The 23,531-nt window shown below is 38.9% G+C and overlaps 1 long non-coding RNA gene across 2 annotated transcripts; it reads left to right on the top strand.

Annotated features, from left to right (window-relative positions):
- Nucleotides 1-1,422: 1,422 nt before the first annotated feature.
- On the top strand, nucleotides 1,423-22,135 carry LOC139797739 (uncharacterized). Of its 2 annotated transcripts, none has more exons than XR_011726573.1 (3): nucleotides 1,423-1,864; nucleotides 4,653-4,757; nucleotides 18,721-22,135. It is a non-coding gene; the product is annotated as an uncharacterized lncRNA (long non-coding RNA). The 2 variants fall into 2 exon arrangements; XR_011726572.1 differs by having other exon boundaries at nucleotides 18,618-18,741.
- The last annotated feature ends 1,396 nt before the right edge of the window (nucleotides 22,136-23,531 follow it).

Below are 23,531 nucleotides of genomic sequence, written 5' to 3'. Positions count from 1 at the left end.
TCCAGAATATTAAAATGGCAAGAATGAAGCTGTCAGCCCATGCAGTTAACTCCCCCTAACTGTGGGGAGGTTATCACATGCACTTTTGCTGCATTATCCATTGCTCGCAGCTCTTCCAATCAGATAACCTCAGCAAACATGCTGCGATCAATTGCCAGATGTGGTACATGCTATGCAGTGTCTAGTTTTTGATGGACTAAAATGTATCTGAGAATTCTTCTCTTTATGTTATCAACCATCAGTCACACTGTGAGATTCACAAGGAGTATCTGGAAGTGCTGTCAAGTGCCAATTAGTGATGTTGCTGACCCAAAAGATAAAGAAGATTGTAGAAGAAGCAGCCCAGTATAATTCTCCACTCCAGTGTCCTTAAAGTAGACTATCGTTTATGAATGTACTCCTGCAGATGAAAGGGAAATAGGAGGTCAGTTGTTCCTGTCTTCAACAATCTTCTGCAATCTTCTCATAATGAATTGTAAATAGTTTCACTATCAACCTGCTCTTCCTGCACTAGAAAGCAGCGTGAAGGGCTCAGCAAAGCCAAACACTGACAGCATTTTTTCTCAGGGCACAGAGCTGAAAGCTGCATTCTCTCCTCAACATGCTATATTGTGTGTGGGTCCACATGGCTAAAGCTCACCCAGGTCTCTGGCAGTGCCCTTGCCACCTAGCTGTGCCCCCCCCCCTTCCCCAAGGCTCTGGGTTATGTTCATGCCATGAAGCTGCTGGGCTGGGAACCTGACCTCTTTGTCATTTGAAGACAATCTGAAGATGGATGAACAATCAGTGGAAATGCCTTCCTCCTTCTCAGAGCAATTCTCAGCACAATCTGGCAAAATGTCATTATCACTTAATACAGTTTTACCACGAGGTGTTCCTGCTTTCAGAACTGCAGATGATTTTTACAGGGTCAAAACCAGAATATGCCCAGGTGTTCGCCATCTTGAATTGCAGAATAAAAACACCTTAAAAAGGCAACATTGCTCTGGTGCTCAGAGAATACTTGACAAATTTGGATTTGAAGGGAACAGCTTATGTGTAGTATTTTCTAAGGGTTTCAGTATCCTGTTAGCCAGTGTATATACAATGCATTATTAATTAGCATATACAAACCCTATTTATATTAAAAACACTTGCTCAGTGAAGGAGACATAATTCCTGTTATTACTATCCCAAACAGTAGAAAACAAACACTGTAAACAGAGCTAGTAAAATCATAGGACAAGAGCAACAAATTTGGAATATATTTGTTCTCTACACCTTTTTTTTTTTTTTTTTTTTTTTTTTAATGTGGTACCACTATTTTTCATTGCAAATTATGTATGCTAACTGAATTTTTCTGAGCATACCCAGGTACCCAAATTGCAATATTCAGAGCAGTGCTGGAGAGACACACCAGACATATCTACAATACTTACACTACAGAGTTATTGAATATGCGGTAGGTGACTTCTTAAAATACATATGCATGGTCAATGTACAAAATTTCTTCAGAGCTACCTGGGCAAGAATAAGAGAGTTCAAGGCTCTCTTTCACACCACAGAGCCTCCAAACAGTTTGTTATGAAATCAGCAACTTATGGTCACGCTCCAGAGTCCACTGAAATTGTGACATCTCTCCACTACACTCTGTCTCAAAAACCATTGAAAGCAGATATCACACCAACATTGCACAAGGTTAGATTCTATGGGAACACAATGGAAACTTGTTGGGCATATAGGAAAGACTAGATCAGGCTGATGGACTATCTCTCTTTGTCATAATTAAGCATATGAGCAGAACTATTCCTTGGAAGGTGCCAGACAATTAGAGGACTAATCACAACAACAAAGGCATTCCTAACCAGTGTGAACATTTGTCAAGGTAAGGAAACAATTTGCCATGTTTTCAGAACTGTATTTCAGGTCAGTTCATTGTTATACTCTCCTATATGGTTCTGCTGCTTCTATTTCCAGAGCGAACCCTATTTACCCGGATGGTTACTGCAGAAAATATATTGTTTGCAGAGAAAGTGAGAGTCATCAATAAAGAAAACTTCTCAAGATATTGAGTAAGTGTACTGGTTTGATCTGACAAAGGAAGAAAATGGCAAACAACTTGTTTTCTACTTGAGAGGTATCTGAGAGCAGAGCACCGGTCAGATCCTGTATTGTCCCTTCCGGAGGCTCAGCAATAAAAGTACTGTTTGGGTGGAGAGAGCAAATAAAAGTGCTTTTTTGCCTTTATGAAACTGAGTCTGCCAACAGACTAAATAGCATTTGCACTATATTTTCACTTCCTCCCAAGCCTGGAAGTAGAACAGCTAAATCCATCTCTTCCATGCATAACTGATGGTCATGGCTCTGCTGTCCCCCAACAGGAAAGCGGAAAGGTCATATGCACTCAACAACAAAATCTCTATGTCACATCAGTCCTCATAGAATCTGGGCTTCCCTCACCACAAATGAACCACTATCCATCCACTCATGGTGGCTTTCACAGCACTGAACCCCAGAAAAGCAAAGTTCCTCTTGTTCCTAAGCACAGACCCCAGAAAAAAGCACTACAGCTTTTACAGTCACCCTCGGGAAGCTGATTTCCTTCCACCGTAAAGTTCAGGAAGACTAAGCACAGCATAATGATTGCTCCAGCTCTGTGCTAGATTAGTATAAAGCATTCAAAGAGTTAGGAAAGGCTATTTTTTTTTCCAGAAGGAAGCATTCAGTAGGTTGTCCGTACTGAAGTGACACATTAGGCTAGAGCTTTGAGATTTTGGAGGGCAACCGTGGAAGACATAAACAAAGTTTATGATGCCAGGATGGATTTATACTGGCAAATGTGTAGGAAAATTGCATTAAACTCTAAGTATTAGCCTGCCAGTTTTGTGAAAAAATGGGACTTCGGGGTGTAAATAGAGCTGAAATTTGTAGACACGGCAATAGATTAATTTAGATGGGGAACTACAATATTTTGCTAAAGATGGAAAGGAATAATAGCTTAATACCTCTTTCAGAAAAGGTGAACTTAAATGCAAACACAAAATGTCTTGTCCATGAAGCTGCACTGAAAAATACTTTTGCATTCATGTGACATTGAGAAAGAAATGACAAAGAATTTTCCATTAATAATTTAATTTGGGGGCCAGAGGGCCATCAATAACGTCATAAGCATATAACATGGAGCCAAGTTTATACCTGAGATAAGCAGTCACAGTAGAGTTCCTTACAGCATGTTTGAATTTCAGTCCTTGGAGTGCAAAATTTAAAAAAACATAAACGCCCAAAATCATATTTCCTATAGGACTTAGCTCTGTACACAAAGCTTTCAGTTAAACCTTAAGATGTAACTCACATTCACATTCAGCAAAACCCCTTGACTTATAGGCGCTTTGTTCCTTTAGGGTTGGACAACTGGATTACTCTTTATTTTTTAAAGATGGATGGTGGTGATGCTGCTGCTCATCTTTTATAGCAGTGGTTAAAGCATTCACCCAGAAACTGGTGAGCTGACTACAGTTCAACAACCTTCTCAGTATGAGGGGGGTTAAAATCTACAGCTCCAGCCCAGTCTCTGACTATCAAGTTAAGCTACAGTTGCTGGAGATTTGGGGAAAGAGGGTAGAGAAGACAAAAGAGAGGGGCAGTCTGCTTCCTGCTGAACCCGCATGGCTCTTCAGCAAAGGATGTTAAGATTTATAGCACCAGAAAGAAAGAGAAAATTAGAAAAAAAAAAGTATCTTGACTCTAGCCTAAACATGAGACTTCCTCTGAGAGAAAAATGAGCCACCCTCTTAAGCATTTTTAATGTTGATAATTAATCTAAACAAGATTTTGCAGTAATGTGAGATGGAAACACTATTTGATACATCAAAAATTTAATGAAGAGCCCTGTCTGTAGCACATGCCTGATGAAATGCAGCAGTGGGATGCAGAGCCACATGTTGCTCCAGGAGAAAACACTGCAGCACAGTCAGCCTGAGAACCACTCATATCACCACCTGCACAGAGCAGCCACGTTGCCCCCATGCCCTGGGACAGAGCTCTGTGAGCAAGCTGGGGATGCAGTTTTGGGCTACAGTCCCTCAAAGATGCTTTGCTCTCTTCTTGCTAGCTGAAGGACACCTGGTATGTGGGACACCCTGGGAGTGGGGACCATGCAGCCACATCCATGCCAAGTTCTGCCCCTAAATATTGTGATTCATCACTAAAGGGGGTGTGGAAGTATCTGGTACAAAAGAATAGGAATGGAGTGCAGGCAAAGGGAACAAAATTGTAAGGGGTACTCACAGGAGGAAATTAAACAATCTGCAGTAGCAAGATGAACCTCTTTTAGGGCACGGCGCTCCAAGGTCCAACCAGGTGTTCCAGGAGAAACTCACAAATAGTGCTCTGAGTCTAATGCTCTCAGGGCTGACCAGCCTGAATCGGTGCTGCTGCTCCAAAAGTGGCCTCCCTCTGGCTTCCTCAGGTGTGAGCTTTATTGGCCCCCTAATCCTGCTCATAAGCAGTAGGGGCCCGTCCTAATCAGGCACAGGTGGGCTTAACACAAGGTCACGCCCACTACCTGGCAATTAGTGCCACCTGGTTGCCTCATTTCACTACAATCTGCTTGATGAAAGTCGCCTTCATTGGGAAGAGGAACTGGACTTCTTGTTGTGAGTCTCCTCTCATAGACAGTGTGAGTCTCCTGTGGACAGGAACAGAACCAAAAATAGTGTAAATGAAAGGAAATCCAGAACCATACAAATTACAGGATGACATTTGGGTGGCCTCTTGAGGTAGGATGAAACCTAACAAGATTGGTGTCTTGAACAATTTTCAGTGCATTAAATGCTTTTTTGCTTTGAGTGCTTCCAGCTTCATTTAGCAGTCACGTTACAATTATCACTACCCTTAAAAGAACCTCCTGGTTCTTCACTAGTGTTCAAGGCAGGCACTTTAGTTAGTCACTATGTGAGGCAAGTGTTAGAGATGTCACAGGTTTACTGATTTCCTTTTTAATTTACTCTTTATTTAATCCTAAAGAGTTTGGAGAGCAGGAGCTATACAAAGAATTGCCTCTTGTGAAAAGTTTGCTTTGGTTGGCTGTCAGTGAATTTGTAGCCACAGCAAAGGGAGAAAATCATGCTTTTACCTAATCTAACCAAACCAGCCTTGTTCAGATTGATTCAGTTTTCAGCCTTGGCTCTGACCTCACCCTTACCCTCAATCCTGCCTCACTTTCACACTGACTATTTTATACAGCTTCTATTTTCTCCCTGCATAGCTCACCCCACCCCCCCAAACCAACATCTATGTTCTACTCATCAACCATTGCTTTAGAAATCTTCAGGCTGGATGGGCAGGCATGCAGTGCTGGCAGGTGGTGTAGCTGTTAGGCAGCCTTGTGTATCACAGGAGATCTGATGCTATCAAATTTCTTTTCCCCCAAAGACTAGAGAGAGCAAGCCTTTGTAAGCATGCAGGAGGGGGATGAAAACAGTTTGTCTCCTGAGCAGCCAGCCTTTGTCATTTTACAAATGAAATCACTTTGGAAATTTAGAGAATTAATATCATAATGAAGACGGGAGTACCCATTAGGGTGGTCTAATGTTGCTCTGGAGATATATGATGGATGTCCAGTTGCTGTAAGCCCTTATTTGCAGAGAGTCACCTCTGTAGTTTCCATTATTAGGAAGATGTCTGAAGCAGAGGATCAGACACAACCATTGCAAGATGAGATAGTGTTTGACTGGTTTCCAGGGAACCGAAGGATACAGCCTTAGTTGTACCTGTCACTATGGCTCCCAGCTTTTTTCCCCCTTAATGTCTTTTTTAGCTGTAGGAAGTTTCTCTTTAAAGATTCACTGCTTCTCTAATAGCACAGAAAGCAGTTAGCAGAACATAAAAAATGTTACCTGGATTGCAAAAAAGCTTCCGTTTATTGCAAAACAATTGGTATAATTCATCATCAAAGGATTGCAATATGCTGCATTAGTTAGCTTTTGCAAATAAACATAACCATGAGATCTAACCTGTGGTGTATTACTTTACTTGCTGTAACTGTAAATATTCACCTGCTGTGTCCACTTCGGGAGATACCTATTGCACTGTCAGAGCAGTGATGCTGTGATTGCCATTCCTGGAAACACAGGCTCAAGAAAGTAATACTTCCAGGAATTATCTTAATGGGCAATTGAATCATCATTTCTAGCACTCCAGCATCTTTCCCAGAAGGACTGTTTTCCACAGGCAATGATTCTAGTTAGAAGAAAATGTGGATATCCAAACCCCAATTCTTATCCCTTCCTGACCAGTTTGCAGAGAACAGAAACTTTATGCAGATCTTAAAATTAGGGAGAAAAGCACCTAGGACATGTGAGGCTGGAAAGTATCTTGCATGATGATTTTTCCTGTACTTCATTTTATAGTAACTATTCTACCCAGGTCATTTATTTTCCTCCAATTATCTGTGTTCCTTTAATAATCCTCTGCTGGTCACTAACATTGCTGCTTTGTTATGTTATTTCCTGGGAAGCTCAGTCTCTGGTGTAAGTTGTCATAGCTGCAATGTCTTCAGTGAGGATTTACATCAGAGCAGTGTCTTTTTTTTTAAGAAAAATCAGGTTAAATTTCACTAATGTCTAGACTTTTTTCCCAGGTATGAGGATATGCAAGGCAGCTTGTTATTGCTAGCTTTTTCAAATAAAAGTGACATGATGGGTCCACACTTTGCTTTATACATAATCAGTACTGATTTGGGGGTATAATCAGTGGTAAATAAAAATGAGTGCTGATGAAATACCCTTTGTGTTCTCATGAATTACTCATGAAACAGGGGTTACAGATTTCTGCCCCTGATACCCGGTAATGGATCTGTACCGCCTCTATTTTATTTATTTATTTTTTTTTACTATATAGTGTGTGTGGGTGTGTTAAGGTTTTGGCTTTGTGGGTTGTTGCTTGTTGGGGTTTTTTTTGCAAATTCTATTTCTCTCCCCTAAATCTTCAGTTTAGTGGCCAGATTCACCTTGGTGGGAGCAAATGCAACTCTATCGATAGCAATGGAATTGTGTCTGCATATGTCAGTGATGAATTTGGCCCCATATTTATTGGAAATACCTGGGTTGTTGTGATATGATGTGGTAAATCATGCTGAGAGCAAATCAAACAGACAGGCTGTGGCTGCATCACTATTTCATACAACTCAGGTCATAATGGACAGGACAATGCTGTACGGTGAAATTCAGTGCTAAGGAAAATACATTCTTTCTAACCTTTTATGAAAATACTTCTCATCCTTCAAAGGACAATTTAGGCAACGTGACCACTGCTGGAACCTGTGCAGGAACATTTAAAAGGCAAATAGAAAAACACCATTGCCCAGGAGGAGAACGAGGGTCTGTAGGTATGCCCATGCTTTTGCTGTTCCAAAATTCCCATCAACTGTTGCATACACCCTCCAGAAATAAAGCTATTCACTCTTACTACAGCAAATGAAAACAATGCAACATGCCAGTCTTCAAGCCCAGCAAACTATAAATGTAATATCAGACAGAGAAGAGCTAATGAAAACAATCACATTAAACATAGCTCTTCAGGGCTTGGTGCTCAATAAGTGAGCAGCAGGCTTTCTCTGTCTAGCTTACAGAAAACAGGAGGTAGCAGTTTGCAAGGAGCTGTGTTTTAATGTGATTGGACTATAACAGACAATCTATTTACAGCATGCTCTGGGGAGCTTATAAACAAATGTTGAGTAATTTCAGCCAGCAGTAATTACCCTTGCAGCTGACAAGGATAGCATGATACTTTCTCCTTCACCTTCAGCCCAGTCCAGAAGGCACTGTACACAATGGCACTTCTAATTATTTCTGCATTTCTATGGCTGAAGACCAAAGTGTGTTATTAGAGAACATTTTAGAAGCTTTTTAAAAGCTTGTTTATTGGGACAATTAAAAGTCATCACTATGACAGCAAATAAAAGGTTCCATTCCTAGGCACACAATTGCAGCCAAGGGTTTGCCTGCTTACCTTGTAAGCCTTGTCTACATGAGGCAAAATTTACAGCCACCCATCACTGCTGCTAATATTGGTTCAGCAGCATCAGTGCTAGCAAGGTGGGCAACCCTCAAGTACACAGAGAATTGGGCTTTATAAATATCATATTACCTAACCCTGGTTAGAACACATTGAATAAACATAGCACTTAAAATGCTGTTCACTTATCTATGCTTGAGCTCCCAAGGCAGCCAAAGGTAGTGGGGGTGAAGCCATCGTAGTGGTGAGGAGGTATTTTTGCTGAGTGGCAGTGCTGCAGACAAGGCTTCAAACAGCATGGCTTTCTGTATCCTGTTGAAACAAAATAAAAAGCAAGTTCTAAACAACCCATTAATGGGTTGGAAATAAGTGAAATACAGCGGCTTGGATTTTTCCTCCCAGGCACTGGACACACAAATGGGTTTATTCTGGGCTGGATGCAGCTGCCTCAAGTGTGTCAGCAGGAAGGTAAGGGAAGGAGATATCCGGGCTGTGGTGGGAGAGGTGCCGAGGGACTGGAGTACCACCCTCTGAGTCCCTCCATCTGCTGGTGATAAGCCCCTTCCCCTAGCCTTGGCTATGGGAAGGAAAACCAAGGTCTTCTACTTTCCCTAAATAGTCAGTCCCCGGTGCAACACCTCAAAGGCTCTCTCCCCACCATTCCAGAATACCTCCCAAGCAGTTGGGCTGTGTTTGCCATCATTTCAAACACCCACCTGCCACGGTGCAGCTTGCTGGCTCCTTAGGTGCCCATGGGCCTGGCCCGCTCCATCAGCCAGCACAGGGCACTGCTGGCCCTGCCTCCTGCCCCACACTGGTGCTGGTGCCCCACCCCTAGCCTCTGGAGCCAGGAGAAACCTCTGATGAACTTACACTGTGAGATAAAGCTTACAAACCTGTGCAATCCTAACATGTAGGTGCTTTTGGTCAGTAACTTACAGAGAAATAAACACTCACCCTCTTCTGCTGGTTCTCTTTGGCGAGGTAAGCTGACAGTAGCTGTGCCACCAAAAGAAAGGTCTCCCACCTCAGGGAGACCTCAGGAAGCTGCACTGTCCTGAGCAGTCTCCTATTTGGCCCAAGACACTGGTGGGTTTTTTCTCCACTTACGTCATACATACTACTGGATTTTTTTGTTCTCACTGTGTGAGTCACATTTTACCATGAAAACACAACAGCTACTTCTGGAGTAGTTTTAAAAATGTACAAACCACTGCTCACAGAGAGGCGAAGCATCATCAAATTGATTGCTGTAAGCAGTGATAATTAGCCAAATGATCAAGTCACAAAACAATGCACCACAAGAACTTTTATTTAACATTGTAATACAGTCATATATGAGCCAAACTATCCAAAAGTAATTGGGAGAGGCAGTGAACTGTGATGTGTGCTGGTTTGCAAACACCACGGACAGTTTGGCGTTCACTGAGCTCCCATCCGCCTCAATAAATTCAGTTCAGACTCCTGCTATAGGAATTGACAGCAGATATCTAATCCCCAAAAGTGGATTATTTACATTTTTTGATACGTTACATTGCATTACATCCTGTCACATTGCATCTCATCAAAAGCAGATATAATATCGCATAACATGATGTGACATGATGACAGACATCAGAAATGTTTTTTGTTGTTTTGGGTTTTTTTTTAAGGTTCTATATCTAGTATCCAAAATGTTTCTGAGTGATTTCTGAGGAAGATCGAGTAGATAAGGCAAGTGCCTGGGTTTCTCAGTCCTCTGGTAGCTGCCACACTGCCTCTCCCATGCATTGTTTTAAATCGAGACTCCTTGTTTTGCAGTTCCATGAAACCTCAGCAGTGCAATTTTGCACACATTTTGCAAATATTTTTAAAAGATTCATTAGGAGAGAAATCAGCAGAACACATGTTCAATAACAGCATAAAACAACAACAGCTGCTGCAAATTACCTTGGCTGAAAGGAAACCCCGGAAATGCATTGCAAACTTTAACAATGTACTCTAGCTGTTGATTGCTCACACGGTCGCTCGCTACTCATTTCTGAGACACAGTTGGTGGAGGAACATTAATTTGTCCTTGTTCTTGAGACTGGCAGGTGTCACTTTGCCCAGTGTGGGACGTGAGTGACAGATATTTTGCAGCTGATGAAATGAGAATGCAGAAATTCAAGAGTGCCTTTGGGATTTCACTGGTCATTTGTGGCCAGCACAAGGGCAGGGCCCGCTGGTTCGCTAATGCAGGACTGGCTGCTGCTGCTGCAGGCTGCCGCAGATCTACACCATTTTAAATAATATTTTTATTATGAAGCTCTTCACACACGCACACACACACACACTTAATGGTATTGTGTGCTTTGCTGCTTTCAAGGCTGACAGTGTGTAGGAAACTGTTCTAATTGTTTTTTGGTTTGTTTTTTTTTCCTGCTGGCATTCAAGTATTTCTCAAAAGGATTTATCTGCGTCTGCTATCTTTAATTCTTTGGATAACATAAATAGAATTGACTAAAGATGTAAGCTAACCTAGGGGAAACAGATTAAAAACAGGAGTAGTATTAAAAATTACGATTAATAACTTCTTTTCACAAGACAGAGATTTAGGAAAATGGTGGGGAGAATTATATCAATTGAAGTATTGCTTTCATCTAATTTAGAAAAAACAGAAAAATGTGTTCCTTGTAGAAATGCACAAAGCTAAGTACTAGCTAAAAAAAAAATACTGGGACATTATCAACATTGCAGTAATAAACAATTAAGAATGAGCTTTGTTGAATTTAAACACTCTCCTGCAGTTCACCTTTAATTTAAGTCTCAGAAAAATTTCTTTGCAGAGAATTTAGTGGCTCAGATTTCTAAACTGCTCCCTCCCTCCCCCCCCCCCACAGCTGCCCTGAAAAAAAAAAAGTACAAGGAAAATAAATTGTTTAGGGTTGATTCCTTGGACAGATATTTTCAACCTTAGTTAAAATAACATTGGATTTTTTTCTATTCAGCAATTTAACATGGAAGGAGAGAAGGGGTTAAAACATTCCATAGTTTATGAAATACTCTCTAAAAACCTGGACTCCGTGTTAAAAGAAAAATTATTCTTTAAATGCTATTAGCTTTTTATTTAAACTATGTTTTATTTTGGAGGTGGTGATTTTCAAGGAAGCCCAAAAATTTCAGGACAGTCTCTCTTTGCTAACCATGCTAAAGGCATTATATATAGAACACTGTAATTCAGAGAACCACTAACAGCATTTGCAATTGTGATAAAAACATATTAACATATTTGCCTCTTTAATGATTAACTGTCTTTGAATATTAAGAGATTTTTACAACATCTTATTCACACCAAGGAGACTTCGCAGAAGGCCAAGCTTTTTCTTTATTTTATAAGTGAGGCTTCATTTGATATGCATTCTGATTTTAAAAGAACCATAATATTTTAATCGATCTCTCTGTAAAGATCATGATTATTATAAATGAGATACAGTCTTGCACATCAAGCCTGACTGGTATGTAGAAGGTCAGAAGTCAGGAATTATATGAAGAGGGGATGTAAAAACTAGAAATTTTCCCAACATGATTGTTTAAAGGAACAATTATGGACACTGGCACATCAATTCAAGACTTCAGTTATATGTGCAGTTATCAGCCTTCATTTTCTATTGATTTCCTTCAAGCTAGACCTGTAAAAATATCATTTGAAAAAAAAAAATTAAACTCATACATTTATTATGAAAAACATATAATTTAATACTGAACTCTTCACATTAATGAAATAGATGACATTAAAAATTGTGGCAGAGAAATATATTTGATGAAAATGTTGATACAAATCTAGGATGTGAAAACACTGGTTAAAGTCATTTGCCAAATGTTATTTTATTGTAGATAATTACTTATGCTAAATAATTTGAAACATCTGATAGCGTCTGATAAGACACAAGCTTGCTATTTGAGTATAATTTCATTATCAGAATTGGAAAAATTCTTTTGAATAGATTTTTTTTCTCCACCAAACCTCTGGTCTCCACAAACCAATATTTTTTTATTTATACATGTGCACAAACACACACAAACAGACACACAAATATATCTGCATGTATTCAACTGATATTTCTCCTCCTACTTACAAATACAAAGATATATTGCTATCCTTTGGAAATTAAATATTTTTTCTAGATGCTGTGTTTCTTTAATTAAACTGTATTCTTTACAGTGATCAAATATAATTAGCAGTTAACAAGTATTTAATGAAAACAAACTGCATTCCTTTGAAATCTTTCCAATCCACTGTACTTTAAGTCCATAGCTTCTGCAAGAAGACCACTGTATCATAACAACTCATAATAATTATATGATTAAAAGCTTGTCAGGTACTGCATCATCTCAAACAAATGAAAATAGAGAAGGTAAACACTAGAGATCCTGATTCATGTCAGGTACAAATCCTATCATTTAAGATAGTGCTTCCAATGAAACAGTTCTGTTAGCAGTTCCATGTGCTAGACGTTGTCTTTTAACTACCCTATTTGATATCATTACGTACTAAGACATTACCCAGTATCTTTGATTGTTACTGAGCAAAATGAGAAGAAAGTGTGCTTACACTGGACTCACTGACAGCGAGGTGCTATAGCAACTCTCCTGTAATTAATTGTGAGTGAAAGGGGGTTTGGTTTTTGCAGCCTCGTAAAACTTTTCCCACATGGCTGAACCCACGGTCAGGAGACGTTAGGCAACATTAACTGCCTGCACATTTCTGCAAGGCTCTGGAGGAAGCGGCTCGGCACTGGGGCTCCAATTCTGAAAACCCTGGGACACAAGACATCAGCGTCTACCTTTCATCTTAGCTGAGATTTGGAGAGGGTTCAGACCACAGAGGCTCCTTAATTCTCACTAATTCATTTGCTTTCCTGATTCACTTGGCTTGGGATAACCTGCGAATGATAATGAACCTGTAAGGGGAGCGCTTAGTCCCTTGCCTTTGAATGTGCTCGGCATGGATTGAGGGCTTTCTGTGAATCTTGCAAGAGGAAAAGAATCTTATTAGCACTGATTGCCAGTCATGAGATTGCCTCTAAAAATTGCTCTTGTATTTTTAACTCTTGCTTGCTTATAACAACCCCATCTAAGGAGAGAAATGTGTTGTTTACACATCGAACGTGGCATTGTTCTCAACATTTACTCACTTCTCTTGCAATTTGATCTAATCATAACACATTTGCTTTCATATGTCATTACTATACCACTATGAACACTTCATCATTTTTCCCATGATTATTCTACAAGTTCATAACTAGCCAAGTCCTCATCTCTTTACCCCCAGCTAAACATCCTCTTTGCATAAATGTATGCTCTCTAGAATAAAAGGTCTAATTTTCTTTTTTTTTTTTTTTTTTCTCCTTTTGTCATTAACCATTTCAGCAGAAAACAGCTAGTACCACTTTTCATGTTACTGGTGGATTTTTAGTAGATTTGCTGGTCCATTGATTATTATCTTTCTTTAATAAACCTATGCTAGATATGGATACAAATAAGAATTAAATCCCGGTGAAAGTATCTGAAAATAAAACCAGGAAAAACTGGTTTATTTTTGTTTCTCTTTGCCAAAAGAACGTAAGGACCATTTACCTTAGGACTAACCTGTTTTTCCCATTAATTTATGTGAATTTAGTTAACTGTACAGAAGAAATGGATTAAACTGCAGAAATCTGTGCCAGAGTGATTCAGTTTAGATCAGCAAATTCATTCTAGATTCAGCCTTTGCTAAACCAGATTTGAGGGGTCAAGGATTCAGAGCCCATTTACTCATAGTCCCTGCCATTATCAGAACCAAATTCTATCTCCTGATCAAACCCTAGGAGATCCCAGCCCCCAGCACCATGTTCTGCTCCATTCACCTCCTTATACATGCAGGTTGCTTTACTGCCCAAATCCTCATAGGAAGTGCTTTCATAACATTTTCAGAGGGACAGTCAATCTTTTCTGCAAAGATGTGGTATTTTGCTTTGGCTTCTACCATTTCAAATATGGCTTATGTACATTTCTAGAAAACTAGTGCTCCAGCTCTAGTATGTAGTAAAAAATGAAATGTCAATCTGCTATCAGCCAAAGAGAGCCTTATAAAGCTTCCACATCTGGAACATCTGTTCACTAAGCAGAACTGAATGATGCAGTCTGCTGAAACAGATAAAATTCTTTTGTGGTTTTTTGTTTTGTTTTGTTTTGTTTTGGGTTTTTTGTTTTTTTTTTCCTTCAGGCTAGATGGGGGCAGTATGGTATCTGATGAAATAAAAATTTTCCATTTTCACATAACAAAATAATTTTCTAGATTCCTCTTGAAATATGAATTCTATGCTTTTTCTCTCTCACTTGGTGTTACCTCTAAAAAACCTCCAAGTGACAAAATATTACACCCACTGATTCACAACAGAATTTGCCAAAAAGGATAATTATATGAGATAGCTAGAACTCAAATTTGAACTGGAACTTCTTGTGTGGGAATATGAATGTCTATTATATTGATAGGCTCAACTCGTCTTCAAAGGGCATGAATAAGAACTGATCAGCCAATGGAATTTATGTTGCATGGGAATTCTAACAGTTTGACATTTGCTTGTCGAATCATTAAACATTTCCACAGGACAGTTACCAAAAAAATCCCAACTTGCTTTGGAAATGTCACACAAAAATATCTGCGTTTTGCATCAAAATGTCAAAACAAAACATTGATTCAAGCTGCTATGTTTCAAAACGTCTTCATCAGTATTTTGGCCGCATGTGATGTGTAAATTTTACTTAGAAATTCTTTTAGAAAATTTAATTGAATTTTACACTTCCATAGTAAAACCCAGTCTAAGAAAAAACAGGTTTTTTGTTGGAATCTTTTGCAAAGCTCTAGGACAAGGGTGAGTAGAAAACTTCTCTATTAAAAATTCCTAGTTTTTTACCTTTTTTAAAATGTAAAGTGGTTTTCACTCAAATTATTTAAAAAGAAAAGAAAAAACACTGGAATTTGGCCAATGCCATAGAATAAAACCCCCTCCACCATCACCAGAATATGTCACTATACTTTTCTATAACTAGTTAAGCCTAGTTAAAGAAAGACATACCAGTCTGAAAAACACATTTCAAAACCCCCATATTCATCTTAAGTACAGGCCCTTCAGAGCCTGCCTGGCTGCAGACAATCCTGGGAGAACATTACATTTGGGAATAGCTAAAATTAATCTGATACAGCAGAGAAATCAGGTTCAAAGTATCTCTGTACCCTGAGGACTAAGCTGCCCCTGGTTGCTGTAAGAAGCATCCCTACATGGTGGGTATTTTGGTTTTTGATTTCTCATCAGCTGCTTTTTGTCCCCCAGTATAATCATATGGCCCACGTAGCCTGTCCACTTCTTTTATCTGGCACCTTTGCAAATCATGGGAAACAAAAGAGCATTTGTATTTCTCACTGTCACACTACTGCCCAGCATTTTGGTGGGGTTTTTAGGGTCTTTTTATTTTCCCCCCTACAGGTGCTCTCTGCTTATTATAGTTTCTCTGCTGGGACAGTCTTTACTTCTAGTCCCCAGGATCAATTTCGAGCCCACGCAAGCTGCCTGGAATTTTAGAACTGGACCAGGTTGGCTCCTGCTTTTCTCTTAATCAGCAATTTGCACCATATTTTCCTCACCACCAACTTTCACTCATAGCACTTCCAAAAATTTTGCATCATGTTGAGCAGTTTTACAGCAATAAAACACAGCTCTTAACTAATCTATTATCCCTCTATGTCTGGAAATGTGAGCAAAATTGGAAAGTGGAACTCACCCACATTTTTCAGCTCAACTCACAAATGTGCTAGAGAATTATTTTCTCCTCTAACACTTTAGTCAAAAAGCATCAATTGGCAAGTTACGCTCATTTACATACATTTTCTATTAAACTTTTCTATCATAAAAAATTGCCTTTATGATCCAGGCACATAATTTATTATGCGATGCATCACCACCATCATCACAGTGAATTGCATTTTACATGTTTATACTAACAGGGAAGGTGATCAGCTTTAGCCTTCTTTTCATTATATGCATCATTCATCCTCCACCACCAAGATCTCTGGATTCTGCAGCATATCCATCATTATCTAACTGCCAACTGTTTTCAGAGGTTCCACTGCTTTAAGCTCATTATTTCTTCAGATTGGTGAATCTACAGAGAATCTTTCCACAACATACAGCAGTCAGCATGGCACATGTGTACAGATGAATGGTAGGGGTTTGTCCTTCACAGTCTCTTTGTACCTAGTTTTGCCCCAGAACTGCAGCATGTAATGAGCAGCAAATGCATACTCATGTGTCTAAAAATAATAAAAAAGTTAAATGGCAGCAAAGAATAAGAACCAAATAGCAGCATCTTTGTGTGGACAGGTTGTTGTGAATAAATCTACAGTTTACAGATTGCTCAGTAGTTTGGGGTTACCATCTCTTTATAATGCAGAATAAAGCACATAGACAAAGAGCTGTGCTAAGATAAGGAATTTCTTTCCTGTCCCCATTTACCTTGCTGCATTTAATTTAATCAATAGCTGAATGGGGAAGAGAAGGAGAATTGGATGGTTCAAGAGACTGATAATGGGATATCGAACCCTTCATCTCTATATCATTGATTCAACATAGGAATTGACACACTGGATCAGAGCAGTGGTCCATCTCCTCAGATATCTTCTCTGACAGTGGTCTGTACCAGATGTGTTTCAGGGAGAGGTGTCAGAAAACCTGTAGTAAGCATTTATGGAATAACCTGCACATGGGAAAGGTTTCTTCTTAATGCTCTCATTTACAACTTGGATAATGTTCACAAAATTGGGGTAGTCTGTAACTCCTCAAAAATCTTTTAAATCCTTTAGACGGCAACACAGATGATGTGTTTCCTTCAATACCTATCTAACTGAAGTCTGCATCCAACTGAAGCACTGGCCACCAAATTGCTGCAAGTTCCCGAAGAGAATTTGTGAAAATTACTGAATTCATTGCATGCATTCTTAACATCCTGCCTCTCTAAATAAGTAACCTCTCCTAGATACAGTGTAGCCATTATCACTAGTGGCCCATCCAAGCCATCTTCTCTCTCATCAAAATAATTTTAAATTTTTCAATCTGTCTTGAAATAAAGGGCTTTTTATGCTTCTAATTATTTACACTGACCATCTCAATACCTCATCTACTTCTGATACATTCTGTTTGAGATGGGATAACCACAGATGAAAACAGTACTCCAGGTCAGGGCATATCACTCATTTATTTAATGACATTATAAGATTTTTGGTGTTATTTATCAGCCAATTCTTTTGTATCCCAACAGTTCGTTTGATTTTTTTTGACCCTTGCTCCACACAGAGCAAAGAGTTTCAATGAACCATCCAGTATAAGGCACAGGTCTTAAGTGACAACAGCAATATATTTGGGCAGCTGAAATTATTCCTTTTTATGTTACAGTTGTCAACACTGAACGACTATCTTGACCATTCAGATAAATTTGTTAACTTTTATTGGTTTCCTCACTGCATTTTGATCTTGAATTTTCTGAAGCATTGAAATTTTCTTTACTGTCTTTTTCACTTACAAGCATCATATGCATTTTGCTTAACTAAAATAAAGGAAAAATAAACCAATTTCTAGCCCTGCTATGATGTCTGGAAATCCACCCACATGTATATATATATATCCACTCTCTCCAGGTTTATAATTATTTTCTTTTCATTGTCCTCCTTTACTTAGCTTCTGGTCCCTTCTTGTGTCCTTCTTTAGCTATTTCCTGGCAGTGTTTTCCAAGGAAATTTCTTGTCAGTAAATCAGTTAAAATATATTGTTTGGTTGGCATAACACATTCTGGCACATTAGAAAAAAATTGGCTTTCTTTCTCCAACTGTGCTACTTTCTGTCACACTGTTGTGTCACTATTATATAACACTAAAATTATGGTCTTATTATTCTAGTCCCAATTTTAGAAGTTTAGAAAACGACATACTGACTTGGCATTTCCAGGAACATTCCAACAGCCATGAAAATCAGTCTCAGCATTTGCTATTTTATTGACAATGGCTGCATTTTAATGGGACATCACATATTCTCAAGAGCATCTCAGAAACTGTTATGTTAAGCCACTCACCAAGTCTCAGGTGTCCTAACCACTCCAGCATCTTATGAAAAAAAATATTTAAAAAATAAGAAAAAAAAAGGAAAAAAAAAGACAAGGTAGTTTTCCTTGCTGGCCTAAGTGAAAGAAGCTAATGGTTTCTCTTCAGGTCTGAACATAAAATGCAAACCTGAGAGATCAGTTTGTTGGTAGCCTTAGCAAACACAGTACACACAGAATGGCCAAAATTTATAAACCTTTCACCATGGGGAAAGATGTGGTCCTTTGATATTAGAATTAAGGAGTTTCAATACAGTACTAAACCAAATTTTTAGCTTTTCTTCTGAGTTCTTTCCTGTCTGAAGAAGCAGAAGTGCTGAGTCCATCAGGCTTTTAAATAATCTTAACAAGAAGCGTACATTAAGTATATTAAGCAGCTGCAGGTGGAGAGCTACTTAATGTCACTCTGTGTCTAAGAGCAACCAAAATGCTTTGTGTTTTCTTCTGTTGTAAAATTAAACTCTCTAATACAGCACGTACCATGAATGTGCAGGTCTGGCTCTGTGGACCTGAGAGCCACCTCAAGACAGCAGCATCAGATATACGCAACTCCCCCACCTTCGTTCTCTTCTACAGATTTCTCTGGAGAGATGTGTTCAGAGCGAAATTGTCAGCTGGAAGAAAAAAGATAGTTTAGTTACATTCAGGATTTGCATCACTTCAAAGAAGTCAAGGATCAAGAAGTCCTCTGTATCTAAACCCTGAATCCAGCAGAGGCAAGATGAAGGGACTTGCAACCTGGGATGCTCTACAGGAGGATGTCTCCCTGCTCAGAGCACCAGGCAAGTGTTCTCAGTGCACATGGGCACTGGCCACTTTCAGAAGCCATGGGAATGAGGAATTTCTGCTTTACCTCTTTAGTTACATCCCTCACAGACACGGCACTGAAGATTTGGCCCACAGAAAGGAAAATGTACACTATTCTCAACCTTACTTGTGCCAGAAGTGGTTTGGGGTTAATCTGTAAAACAAATATGACCTGAAAGCCTACGACTGAGTTTCGAACGAGACAGTTATTTTAAGGCTAGGTTTAATAAACTTAATTAATTGTGTGAAATAACAGAGTTCTGCATTCAGCTGTTTGGCTTTATGACTGAAGCTAGTTATTCATATGAATAATACTGCTAAAACAAAAAATGTTATGCGATCAGCCCATAGCAGTGAGACATGATGCCTAGACAGCAGCTATCTTCACTGTTATTGCTAAAAAGCAGACTAGCTAAGAGGACCAGTTATCTCAGCTGTAAATATCTGAGTTACAGGAGCCCAGCTGGAACATCATGGCTCCCTACCCCTGCACAGCTTTTCCTATAGCTATAACAGCATGACACTATTGAGGGCTAAACATGAAGTTTTGTAACTTGCTACTGTCATGCTTAGAGTAAAGCATATTCTCATCTTTATCATTTCTAAGTCTTTTCAGTGTCTATGTGTAAAGCATAAATGTAGCATTCCTGAATGCATTCTCGGTAGATAAAACATACAGCACTTTCATAAACTGGATAAAGTATTGTAATTACAAAGAATGCACTGATGGTGCCAGACCCAAGACTACGTAAATGTGAGTGCACCCTTTGACTGCTGGGCACACCAGAAAATACTTAATTTCAATCGATTAAAGTAGAAGATTAGAAGAAAAAAATTAGTTCTTTAAGCGAATAGCAGTGGAGCTTTCTCATGCATTAGGGCATAAAATGACACTCTGTAGGAGTCAGAATGTAATTTTTTCTCTTTCAAATAAGATGTTGCACAACTCGCCAAGCACTATTATGAATGATTTACCTACAATGCATAAGGTCGTGCTTTTAAATCAAAGGCAATGGTCATCTCTTCTTCTGTAGCAGGTACTCTGCCTCCTGCCTCCATATCTCACATTAATGTGAGTAAAAGGTAGTTAGCCCTTTTGGAAGTATATCTAAAAAGCAGCATTAAAAACATTTTTAAACATGCTCTGATAGTCTAGTCAAACTAGTAGCTAGGATACTGGGATGAATACATTAAGTCTTCAAGAAGAGGTATGAATACTTCTACTTGCATTTCAGCTTCAGCTAGCATTGCTAACCATGGGACAGAGGGGTGATCTGCTAGAACAGTGGTTATTCAGAAATGAAAATATTTTTTAGATTAATTTTAAAAATTAGTCCACTTAGATTTGTGCTCTCTCTCCCAAGGGAATGTCTGTATTTCACAATACATAAGTCATGCAATTCGTGGCCTGTACAAAAATAATTAAGGACATGTAAACAGAAAAGGAGAGGTTTGCGTGGGGAGTGGTGGGGATGATGTCCAGTAAATGTCTAATTGTTCTAATATTTTATCAAGGATATTTGTAAATGGAGAAAGAAGAGTCAGAGGCTGAAAATATTTCAGGAACCTCTCCCAAAGCTAAATATTGGCAATGCTTCCATTGTGACATCATCTAAAAATCACACTGAAAAGCTAAGAAGGCTATCCTACAAAATCTTACAAATCTTTGGTGAAGAAATCACCCTACCCCAACCCATAGAGGTTCTGCCAATAGCATCTTCATTATAAACATAGGCAAGTACACACCTGTCAAACCCACAGTCAGGGCTGTATGCAATGTGCAGAATCTGGAGGAAGGAGTCCCTGCAGCACAGGGTGTTTGATGAGAAACTCAGCATCATCCTAGACCTCGTGGACAGCCAGCTGGCTTGCTTGCCCCATGGCACAGCCAGGCAGACGGAGTCTCTGAGCTGGGGATGGCAGCAGGAGCAGGGATGCTATAGAGAAGGTGGCTTCTTTATAACACTTCTTCTTCCAGCGACTTCTTGTCAGCAGTCAAAGTTTCAGGTTCATGGAGCTGTGGCCTCCTGAAAACTGCTGCAGGACTGACGTAACTGGTAGTTTATTTAGAGAGCTCTAATAAATGGAGAAGATATTATGAGGCTTGCTCAGGGATGCTGGCTCTCTGCATGTGCAGCAGAATGGCTGTTTTAGTGCCTTTACACTAATTTCCTGTTGCTTCAGTGCAATATTTCAGTGATACTGAAGAAATCTAGAAGTCTATATTCTGTTCCTGTTTCTCAATTTAAAAGCCTCTCATTTCTGATATGTTTATAGTCTTCATAAAACATTCTTTTTAATATTCAAACAACTGGAGAACTCATAGTAATTTCCCCCTATTTCATTCATAGTTGTACATGAAAAAATGAATTGGATATTCTCAAGCTTAGGCTGCACAGAAGACAAGGACTTTTCAGCACATTCAGTGACAGTAAATCTTTGTCTTAGCCTTCCAGGTGGGAAAGTATTTGTGGCTCTTTCCTGCTTTTAATCAAACTGTAGACCTCTCAGCTGACAGCTTCTCCTCCTTTCATTTTTTTAGAGGGGTATGGCTTAAAGATGGTATAACCTCTTAATAACCTTAATCAGGTTATTTTTTATTATGTTTTAATTCATTATAATCCCAGTAAGTCTGTGGAAATCTAGAATTAAAATTGTGTTCTTTAATGACTTATCTTTAAAACATTAGCTATACATGGAATTAAAATATTATTTACCAAGAAAGAAACACATACATTCATAAGACAGAACATTATCATGGATCTAGAGATTTTATTTAGGGAGAACAAAACAAAATCCACAAGGACCTGCCTTTTCTCCTCATTCTGAACCCAGAAGGTAATACTGATTTGTCACTAACTCTTCAAGTTACTATTTTATAGCTCCTCCAACAACATCTTTTGGCAGCATATAACATGTCCTGCTGCGTACAATTAATCAGGATGCTGCTAGGGCAAGTAAGTCATACTACAGCTCCCAGTATGTGTATCATGGTCTTGTTCTCTATTAAACCACTGGTCAATGTGCCTGCACTGTAAGAGCAGGGGCCAGTTTTGGCATATGCTTGGGTCAAATGTATGCTACAGAAAACCACAAGAATAAAACTTTTGCCCTCCCCCCAGATAAAAGAAATCCCCAAAAGCAAAGGGTCTCAAATGGTACCCAAACCAAAATTCATTTCTATGTGTCTTAAAATATCTGTAGCCAAATATCAAATATCAAATAAATATCCAGCCACACTATTTACCTTGATTTTCCACTGAGGGAAAAAAATAATGGCAAAAAATACAAAGACTACATTTTGTTGCTTGGAGTAAAGGAGATATGTCCAGAGCTCTGTTGCCCTATGATCACCAAGCAACAGGATTTTTTGGTTCCCAAAACCAAAGATGAGGCAAGCAGATCTTTGCATTGTAAACAACATAGAGCTAGCTGCTTACTGACCTCCTCGCTGGAGTAGTTCAGCTCCTGAGCTCACACTAAGTAGTTCATGACCACCAGTAACAATCAAAGATCAGGGCACAAGTATAAAAGTGACTATGAGAGTGGTTTTTGAGGTATGGCTCATTAGGTAGCACTGGGTGCTATGCTCAGGAAATATGTTCCTGATCTTCAATATAAAAGTTGGATAGCACCTATCTTGTTTATTATAATTTTATATAATTATATATATATGTGTATATATACATATAATTTTATTTGTTGGTCCTGGATATACTTCACTGTAAATTATTGACACTATTTTTAAAGAATGTTTTTTTGAGTTTTATGAATTACTAGTCTACAAATCTAAAACTAAAAATACTATGCAGGTTTGTGCTGGTCATCGTAGACAAAACAGCACTCAAAGAAAGTAGACAAATCTCAGCCCTCAAGAAATTTACTGTGTCATGTTTTTACATTCCAATCAGCATTTACCAGTCCCATACGATTCAGACACAGTCCAAACATTCAACAACTTTTCCAATTAAGGCCAAAATTCAGAAGCCATAACACTTCAAAAGACAGGGGACCAAAGATATACAAGGGGGAAATGAAAGGAAGAAGCAAGGAGTAGGAGAAAAGCAGAAAATTTTATAGCTAGATTCTACATATTTAGAGAAAAAAGTATCTACATTTAAAATTCTATTGTTGCCACCCTCCTCAGAAGTGTTGGCTGTTGTCAGAAACAGGAAATTGAGCCAGTTGAACCCTAATCTAATGTGGTTTCTCTTGTAATCCTATTTGCACGGAGATCTGTTATTTTACTGAAGGGAACAGAGCTAACAGATTCTGTTATTTGATAATTGTGAATCTGATTTTCAGGATCTAAGTGCAGTAAATTGTATAATTTCACTTCCTCAGATAACAGGCCAAATTCTGCCTACAGGTCTTCTGAGTCAATGTGATATATAAAAGTACCTTTAGAGCAGACCTGCAGGCTCATGGCCACATGCCTCCTACAAGTTAGTCTGTTTTGTGCATTTCTGTTTCTTCAGCTGGAAATGAGTTACTATAATTTTAAGGAATCTTATCATCTAAACTCATGGCAGCCTGTGTTCAGATCATTTTGTTTTCATAATAAACCTGTAGTTCTAGTT

Source organism: Heliangelus exortis, chromosome 6 (assembly GCF_036169615.1).
Source record: "Heliangelus exortis chromosome 6, bHelExo1.hap1, whole genome shotgun sequence".
NCBI lineage: Eukaryota > Metazoa > Chordata > Aves > Apodiformes > Trochilidae > Heliangelus > Heliangelus exortis.
This window is presented reverse-complemented; position numbering and strand designations above follow the sequence as displayed.